This window comes from Bombina bombina, chromosome 6, assembly GCF_027579735.1.
Source record: "Bombina bombina isolate aBomBom1 chromosome 6, aBomBom1.pri, whole genome shotgun sequence".
Lineage (NCBI taxonomy): Eukaryota > Metazoa > Chordata > Amphibia > Anura > Bombinatoridae > Bombina > Bombina bombina.
The window spans coordinates 141,003,733-141,014,176 of NC_069504.1; positions in this window are offsets into that span (position 1 = coordinate 141,003,733).

Consider the following 10,444-nt stretch of genomic DNA (forward strand, 5'->3'; position numbering starts at 1 on the left):
ACTGCTGTCTTTTAATTTAACAAATTTAACTCTATAAACTCTATTTTAATGCCAATGGTTTTCTAAATATTAAAGACTTTTCTTCAGCATTGTGCTTAAATATAATTTATCTTATTTTGACATTTTATTTCAGGTTATTAGTACAATCAGAGGAGTAATTACAGGGGTCTCAGAGGTCTTAATTGAGATTGGTCCCACACATCTAGGGGGGGCCATCTGAACCTGCAATCAGTAGTGGCATCACCAAATTTGTACAGAAAGGACGCACATATGCTTTGCTAAAAAATAACCAAGACAGTAGGAGGACCCTTATGTCCCGATGGTTGAAAGATCATCATAATATCACTATGTTGTAAAGGTAATGTCACAGTAGTTAATTGTCCGTCCAGACAAGGACTCAGGGGTTGAGAAGTGGTCAAGAAAAACACTGCCTTCACACACTAGATGAGACCCAGGATGTGTGGTCATAGAATTGGAGTGATCAACCACAGTTCTTAGGAGAATCCAAAGAAGAATGAGGAACGTCAAACCTTGCAGGCATATCCAAATCAATGTCCAGAGAGAGGGTTAGGAGAGTCTAGGGTCAGCAGCAGTCGGGCAGAGTCAGAACAGAATCAAGATCCTGGAGAATCATCAGAAGGCAAAGCAGGGTCAGCAACTGTAGACAGCAAACAAGTACAAGGGATCTGGAATCCAGGTCAAAAACAAAGTCAAAGTTTAAATTCATGTTCAGGATGATCTGGAATCAAGGTAAAAAACAAAGCCAAGGTCAAAGTTCAAGTTCATGTGTCAGTAAATAGACACTAATACGGGAAAAATGACAGGGGATCATGTCCTCCATTCCTCCCAGAGTATCACTGCCAAACAAGTGGTATCCCTAGAAGCCTCATCAAATTGCCGACAACATACTATAAGGGCGACTTGATCCCTGCCCACTGATCGATCGGTGCCCTTTTTAAGTAGTGGCGGAGAAAGGCTGTGATTCCAGTCTGGCTAGGCCGGCAAGGTTTTGCCAGCCCGGCTTTTTAGCATATCTCTCTGACACATTATTTAAACATTGATTATAATTTTAGAAACATAGCTTTATAGGTATAATGGGGAGGTTCACTATTTCATATAGTATGGTGAGGTATTTTTATGACATAAGGCAGTATGTTGGAGTTAGCTGAGGCATTCCAGGGGAGTGTAGGTTCGATTTTATGTAAGGTTATACAGTATTAGGGACTTAGCTGGACATTCCTGGGGTTGTGCAGGTTAAACATGACGTAAGTGTAGGTGGTCAGGGGGAGTTAGCTGGGCGGTGCAGGGGGAGTGTAGGTTTGCTGTAATGTAGGTGTAGCCGGTAAGTGGGAGGTAGCGAAGTGGAGCAGGGGGAGTGTAGGTTAGACATGACGTAGTTATAGGCATTCAGGGGGAGTTAGCGGGGTGTGCTAATGGGAGTAGCCTGTACTTTGATTCGGACACATCGACACAAGATTGATCGAATCAGCGAAGTGCAGGTTGCAAGGAGGATAGCGGCTATGATAGTCTTGCCATCTATCAGCTGTCGAGACTACATTGCCTGAGGTAGTAAGTGTGGGTGTAATTAAACTTAGGTCCGCAGTATCTGAAGTGTGCCTACACAGAAACTAATTTTAGTTTCAGTGAGCGCACTGTCTGAGCCGTGTAGGCCCACTGCAAATAGGGCCCCCGGTGATGCAGGTGGTGAAGTTAAGCTCCCATTGACTTCTATGGGAGAGACATTGAAACTCACCGACATTGCTCGGACACTTCCCTTTTCTTTGATGTCAATGCTTTGAATATCGGTACCATAGTCACATATAAACACTTTTCAGAAGAGAATAAGGCTTTAAATAAAAAATGGAAACTGATAATGTTATACTTTTATAATAATTTTACTGTTTTTAACATGTTTTTTTAAAATATGGGTACGAACTCTTTGCAAAGAAAAATTATTATCAACCTGTCAAATAATATTCATATAAACAAAAGATAAAAAAAAAAATCTGTAGTGAAAAATCTACAATATTTATATCAGCCTCTTTTTAAAAAAATATTGTGCTAGAAGATGCTTATTTTTCTTTCACTTTTATTAGAATATTTGCCTTGCATGAATGTTGCAAGAATAGTGAGACAGAAATGAACATTTCTCATCATGCACAGTTATCATTTGATCAATGGACTTACGGTCACATAGAAGCAGGTCCTCTTTGTCCTTTCTTGCAAATAGCTAAATAGGGCACTGTTAAAATGGGGCCCACAAAAGCCTTGGGCTAAAGATTTTTTGTGTGCGTTTCTAAAGAAATGCAGAGTGGTATATTTTGGTTAGAGAACTCTAGGTAAGGCTAGATTACGAGTGGCGCCCTATTATAAGCATGAGGAGCTCAAACGCAATTGTGAGATGGCAGATTTTTGCACTTGAATCCATATTACAAGCGTACTTGCTGTAATTTATGTGCCCCATATTGTCTACGGATGGCAGTGATTGGCAATGATTGGCAATGTGCACTAGTGTTACAAGTTGAAAGGAAATGCGATTGCTCAAACGCAATCGCATTTTACAGTCAAAGTTTTTATGCCATTCAAAACTTTGCTTAAAGAGTTTGGCCAGAGGAAAAAGCTAAACAGTACTATAAACCCCTTAACCACCACACCCCACTTCATAAACTACTCAGTTACACTATTAACTTAGAAGGATATTTGGTATGACAGCTCTCTAAAGTGATTAAGCTCTTTTTTGTTGCCCGATAAAAAATAAAAAGTTTGTCTGACATCAATAGTGGGGAAGATACTTGAAGGGATTATAAGGGATTAAATTGACAAGTATATTCTTGTAAAGATTATGAGTTCAAAACAGCATGGTTTTATGAGAAATAGATCATGTCAAAAATAGATCATGTCAAACTAATCTAATTAGATTCTACGAGTAAGTAAGTGTAATGCTCGTGGGATACTCCTCTATCAGACTGAACTCGGCCAGTAGTCTTGTTATCCCAGCGTCGAGCCGGAATGATAGGGAATATCCTAGAGCTGAGAAATTTAGTAAGATGAAGAAGGCGGCACTCACCACAGGCAGGACAGTTCCCAGCAGCAATGTCAGAGCAGTCCAGGGACAAACCACTAAAATGGTCAGGCAGGCAGGGTTTGGCAACAGCAAATCAGTCCAAGGGCACACCACTAGAATGGTCAGGCAGGCAGGGTTCGGCAACAAAGAGGAAATCCAGAACAACAGGGGATTATAAGCAGAGTAGTCAGACAGGAAGGGTTCAGCAGCAGTATATCAATCCAGTAATTAAGGGGTATAGCAGGCAGAGTAGTCAGACAGGCAGGGTTCATCAATAGTCTATAAATCCAGTAATTAAGGGTATAGCAGGCAGAGTAGTCAGACAGGCAGGGTTCAGCAACAGTATATAAATCCAGTAATTAAGGGTATAGTAGGCAGAGTAGTCAGACAGGCAGGGATCATACACAAATAGGCAAATTAATTCAACGATCTGTTACACCCAGGAGCACACAAAGTAACACCTATGCGTGGGCAGTGACAGATCGTTGTAAGAAACTTACATAGACACAGGATTCGTGCCACAAAGGTCCGACCGGCATCAGGAGCGCGCAGCGATGACGTCAGCGCTGCCCACATATAGACCCGATACAACCCCTGGCAACAAGCAGGGAAGGAGGAGCAAAGAGACACTGCACCGCTAGCAATGGATAGAGCGGCATGGCGTGACATAGCCCCCCTATCCAGGGTTCCCTCTGGGAACCAGAGTCAGCCTCAGAGGAGGAGCAGCATGGAACCTGGAGACCAAAGATGGAGCATGCACATTATGGGCAGGAACCCAGGAAGTATCTGCCACAGAGTAATCCTTCCAATGTATCAGATACTGCAGTTGTCTGCATCTGTATATGGAGTCCTGGATCTTAGCTACCTCATATATGTCACCACGGACCAGGAGCTGAGGAGGAGGAACTTGGAGCCAGGAATATCTATTCTTGATGTAAGGTTTGAGTAGTGAGATGTGGAAGACTGTGTGTATGCGTAGGGTTTTGGGCAAGGCCACTTTGTAGGCAACAGGAGGCAGTCTTTTCAGGAACTTGTAAGGGCCGATAAACCTAGGCCCAAATTTGTGACAGGGTTGACATAGACAAATGTGTCGAGTAGAGATCCAAACATGTTCACCCACTGGGATGGCATGTACAGAAGCTCTATGACGATCAGCAAACTTCTTATATCTAGAGACAGTTGAACGTAGCTGAGAGCGAAAACGTGTCTTTCTGCAGCAGGAATCCCAGTGAACTGAGCAGAAAGAGGGAAGACACCAGGTTGATACCCTGCTGCGGCTTGAAATGGAGAACATTTAAGAGAAGAGTGCCAATGAGTGTTTTTTGCCAGCTCAGCTAGGGGTAACAACTCAGACCAGTTGGTATGGTGAGCGTTGACAAAAGCTCTAAGATAGGCTTCAAGATCCTGGTTTACTCTCTCAGTTAGTCCATTGGTCTGAGGATGGTAGCCAGAAGACAAGGAAACAGTGGTTCCAATCAACTTAGTAAAGGCTCTCCAAAATGTATAGATGAACTGTGGACCTCTGTCGGAAACAATATTCACAGGAATGCCATGAAGTCATACCACATGCAAGAGAAAAAGAGACGATAATTCTTGGGCAGAAGGCAGTTTGGTTAGGGGTACAAAATGAGCTAGCCTGGAAAAGCAATCCACCACAACCCAGATAACTGTATGGTGGTCAAAAGGAGGAAGGTCCACAATGAAGTCCATTGTTATGTGTGTTAATGGTTGTTTGGGAATGGATAATGGTTGGAGTAAGCCAGGAGGCAAGGATCGGGGAGATTTGTTGGCAGCACAAGTTGTGCAGGCTTTCACATAATCCTGAGCATCAGACTTCATAGTAGGCCACCATACATGTTGGGAAAGACGCTTAAAAGTCATAGTCAAACCAGGATGTCATGAGAGTTTACTATCATGAGCCCAGGATTGCACTGGGGTGTGTAAGTTCAGAAGTACAAAGAGTATATCAGAAGCCACGGGGTCTCCAGGAGGTTTACTAGACTGGGCACATTGAAATCTTTGCAGAAGGGTGGTATTTAGTTGAGCAACCACACAGGAGGGAGGTATGATGTATTCAATAGGTGCTTCAGAGGAGTCACTTGAGTAGGGGAACTGATGGGAAAGGTTGTCCACATTCTTGTTCTTGGTCCCAGGAAGATAAGACACAAAGTTAAAATGGGAAAAGAACAAGGCCCACCTGGCCTGTCGAGGATTGAGTCGATGAGCAGTCTCTATGTAAGTCAGATTCTTGTGGTCGGTGAGAATCTGAATGGGATTGGCGGTGCCCTCTAACCAATAATGCTATTCAGTCAAAGCCATCTTAATGGCTAAGAGTTCATGATTACCCACATCGTAGTTCCTCTCAGCAGGAGTAAAGCGTTTAGAGAAAAAGACTACAGGGTGTGACTTGGAAGTCAAAGGATCCCTTTGGGTAAGAAATGCTCCAGGCCCTATCTCGGAGGCATCAACCTCTTAAGTGAACTGTAGGTCAGGATCAGGATGGCAGAGCACAGGAGCTGAACAGAAAGCCTTTTTCAGACAAGAGAAGGCATTTATGGCTTCGGGAGGCCAATGTTTACAGTCTTTGTTTCGTTTTGTCTATTCAGTGAGAGGAGGGACTGTTTGTGAAAAGTTCTTTATAAACTTTGGGTAATAATTGGAGAACCCCAAGAACCTCTGTAATTATTTTAAAGAAAATGGTTGAGGCCATTCTAGAACTGCAGGGTTCATGGCAAAACCCTCCTTCGAGATGACATAACCAAGGAATTGGATCCTAACTTGATCAAACTCACACTTTTCTATCTTGGCTTCTAAGGAATTGTCTCTGAGATGTAGAAGCACCTGTCTTACATGTCTATGATGCTCCTCTAAAGTGAAAGGGAAAACAAGGATATCGTCCAGATAGACAATGACAGTGTGGTTGATGAGGTCATGAAAGACATCATTGACAAATGCCTGGAAGACTGCATGGGTGTTACATAGCCCAAAGGACATCACAAGGTATTCGTAATGCCCAGATTTTGTGTTGAAGGCGGTTTTCCATTTGTGGCCTGTAAAGATGTGAATCAGATTGTATGCCCCACGTAATTCCAATTTGGTGAAAAAGCGAGCATCCTGGAGTGAGTCATACAGTTCGGTCATCAATGGTATGGGATAGCGATTCTTGATGGTTATGTTGTTCAAGGCCCTGTAGTCGATGGAGGGTCTCAGCCCACCATCCTTTTTACTGACAAAAAAGAAGCCTGCCCCAGCAGGAGAGGATGAAGGGCGAATGAAACCTTTAGCTAGGTTCTCTTGGATTTAATTCTCCATGCATTTGGTTTAAACCTTGGAGAATGGATAAGTCCTCCCTTTAGGAAATGGGGACTCTGGGAAAGAGGTCGATCTTGCAGTCATAAGGACGGTGGGGTGGCAGCACGTCGTCTGCTTTTTTCTCAAACACGTCCGCAAAGTCTGCGTATACTGAAGGAAAGTTTGAAGGAGTCTGTATACTGGCTATGGGAATGCGGTGCAGAGGAGTAACTTTAGCAAGGCAGGAGTGGAAACAGGAGGTACCCAAGGAGGCCAGTTGTCCCTCAGCCCAGTCGAACTGTGGATTGTGTACTCGAAGTCAAGGAAGACCAAGGATGACAGGATGTGCTGGGGAATGAATGACCTTGAACTGCACCTGTTCGTTATGAAGGACTACCACAGTCAGAGTCAGGGGTGCTGACTCAAAATGGATCTAGCTTGAACCAAGGGGGGTGCCATCCTGAGTAGTTATCTTGAGACAATGTATTTTCTGCAAAAGAGGCAAGCCAGCTTGAATCATTAAATGGTGATCCAGGAACTTTCCAGCTGCCCCTGAATCAATGAAGGCTTGAGTGTGGATAGTATTCTGAAGGAAGGTAAGGGTAACAGGTACCAGGATCCGAGAGGAGTAAGGGGATTTAGTGGAGATCATACTTAGAGGTACCCCTGTGTTTTAATCCCTAAGCATTGGATTTTCCCGGCTGAATGTCACAGTCCCACAGTCCGTCTCAGTCTCCTTCTTCTCTGTCTTTCAGACTCTGAAGGTTTAAAGGAGGAGAGATCCATGTTCTGTCTCTATTGGCTTGTCTCTCCTGAAAGCGAGAGTCCAGTCTGATACAAAGCGTTATAAAGTCATCCAAAGAAGAAGGAATATCACGATAAGTGAGTTAATCTTTGATGTGTTTTTTTTTTTTGAATATCTTTATTAATTCCAGCAACAACAGAGAAAAAAAAGTAAATACATGTCAAGTTGTATTTCATTGTGCCATGCAAGGCCTTCATACATATACAAAAACAGAAATATAAAGAATAACAATAGTGAGTGATACAGAGCAAACATAACAAGACAAGTAAATACTAATACCTGACTTTTAGAATCTGATCAATTATATCGCTGGAAATTTTATAAATATTTAAACCACTAATGAACCGGGGGAAAAAAGAAAGGAGAAGAAAAGAAGAAGAAAAGAAAAAAAAAAAAAAATGGGAAGAAAGAAAATTAAAAGAAATTAAAAAAAAATAATCTATACTATACACTTTTTCTCTCTCTCCCCCCTCCCACCCCCTCTGCCCACCCCCAACCTCTCTTACTGGCCCCACCTCTTCTCTTTCTCTACTTATTATTACAAAATTACTATTTCATAATGTTATCTCCCGGGGACCCGATATCCATGTTGACGGGAATACTTCTAATATAACCAATTCTAAGAAAGCTATAGAATTTAAGAAGGGTTGTAAAATACGTCTTTGAATCTGTAATGGGTAAGAAATAATTAGTGGAGACCAATCCAGAAGAAAGGCCCTGACCTTACGTTCAGCTATAAATTTAGTATGAAAGGATTCAAATAAAATTTGAAACTGGATTTCTTTAAGGAACCCTGTGATTCTAGGAGCTGTATGATCTTTCCAGCCTTTAGTGATTAACTGTCTCGCAATTATAATAATTGTGTTGAATATCTTTATCACCCTCTTAGGGCGTAACTCAGCATTAGTTAGAAAAACTACCTCATCAGCCGTGAATGGTGCCATATCTCTATAGATTTTACTATACCAGAATCTTATCTTTTGCCAATATTGCCAATATTGTTGGATCTTTGGACAGGACCAAAACATATGGAGAATATCGGCCCTATCCATGGAACATCTTGGACAGGCATAATTCTGAGAAGGATAGAATCTGGCCATTTTATCTGGGGAAAGATAATAATTATTGACTAATTTTAGGTGCGCTTCTTTCCATGATATGGAAACTTGTAATTTTTCTAGCTCTGTGAAGCTTCGCTCAATCCTGTTCTCCTCTAATTCTGGCAAATATTTCTTCCAGAAGTTATATAGTTTATCTACGCATAATTCACCCTGTCTAGCCAGAAGGATATCGTAGATCAATGATATCGAAGACTGACCCAGAGAGAATTGCCGGATAATATTTTTAATGTCCATCCAATCCCTTAGAAATTCAGAATTCCATTTTTGTGTAAATATATAATGCCGTAGTTGAAAATAAGCAAATAGATTCGAACAATGTAAATTAAACCTTTGAAATAATAATTCTGAGGGTAATAACTGATTATCATCAAATAACTGATAAACATAAGTCAGTCCAGCTTCGGCCCATAATCTAAACACTCTCTGATTTATGCCCGGAGTAAATTCCGGATTACCTACTATAGGGAGATATTCCGAAAAAAATGGGGAGATTTTTAATATTCGACAAATTTTTTGCCAAGCTATAATAACATTTTTAAGGGAAATTAGTTTACTAAGATTTGAAGGTAACTTTAGTACCGGGCAATGGAGAACAGCTTTCAATGAGAAAGGGGAGATCAGGAATGATTCTAGCTCTGTTGTCACAAACTTATCTACCCCTGTGATCCAATCGAGGGCCAGTTTGACTAAGCTAGCCAAGTTGTAAAGCCTAAAGTCTGGTAAGGCCAGCCCTGCCCTAGGACGTTTCTGCATCAGTTTACTAAGACTAATCCTTGGCTTCTTATTACCCCATATAAATTTAGATAACCAAGACTGTACATTACCAATATCTTTATTGGTCATAAATAGCGGGAGATTCTGGAGAAGATATAGAACTCTAGGGAAGATAATAGTTTTAATCAGATTGATTCTAGCAGTCAATGAGATAGGAAGCGAGGCCCAGTTTTCAAGATCATTTTTAATTTTTTTGTAATATCGGAGGAAAATTTAACTTATACCAGATTGTTGGGTTTCTATGAAGGGTAATACCTAGATATCGAAAGAACTCAACCACTTTAAAAGGGTGATCTTCCCAGTTGGATCCTTTCTTATCTACCCAGAGGAGCTCACTCTTATCGAAATTTATTTTATATCCTGAGAAGGAGGACATTTTTTTAAATAATTGTAACAATATGGGGATGGAATATTGCGCCTTATCCAAGAATATTAACAAATCATCCGCATATAAGAGGGTATTTAAGCTAAAGGAACCGAGTTGAATCCCTAATAGCCTATCCCGCAATAAGATAGCAAAAGGCTCCAATGCTAAATTAAAAAGCAAAGGGGAGAGGGGACACCCTTGTCTTGTCCCTCTTTTAAGTGAAATATATGGGGAAGAATGGCCATTGATGCAGAGAAATGAAATCGGGTTTTTATATAAATTCCTAACAAATTCCAGAAACTGATTCTTGAATCCAAACCGTTCCAATGCTGTAAATCGATAGTTCCAATTCACTGCATCAAAGGCCTTCTCAGCATCTACTGTTAAAATAGCTGCTTCAGAAATCTTTTTAAATTGTTCGTTCTTGGGATCTAAATTCCATGCATAATCTAGAAATGTAGTCACTTGACGTATATTCTTAAGAGAATTCCTATCCCTCATAAATCCAGTTTGATCTGGATGGATAATCCCATCTAATAACTTGGCCAGCCTAATCGAGATAATAGCAGTCAGCAATTTATAATCAGCATTGAGTACTGATATAGGCCTATACGACCCTGGATCTTCCGGGTCCTTACCTTTCTTTAAGATCAGGGATATACGCGCAGCCGAAAAATAATTAGACATTGAATTACCAGCAGAAAAATAGTAATCAAACAGGTTCACTAATGATAATTTTACTTCTTCCTTCAGAATTTTGTAAAATTCTATCGGTATAGCATCCGGTCCTGGTGATTTATTAAGATTAGCTGATTGTATAGCCTCAAGAACTTCCTCCTCTGAGATAGGTCTGTTAAGCTCTGATAAATTCTGCTCCGAAATATTGGGGAGATTGACACTCGCCCAGAAGTTTAATGCGTTGTCCGCATTAACCTGTGTTTCTGCGTAAAGCCGTTGAAATACGTTAAAAAATGTCTGACTAATATCCTCTGTATTAGTATACCTTATGTTCTCCACTTTAA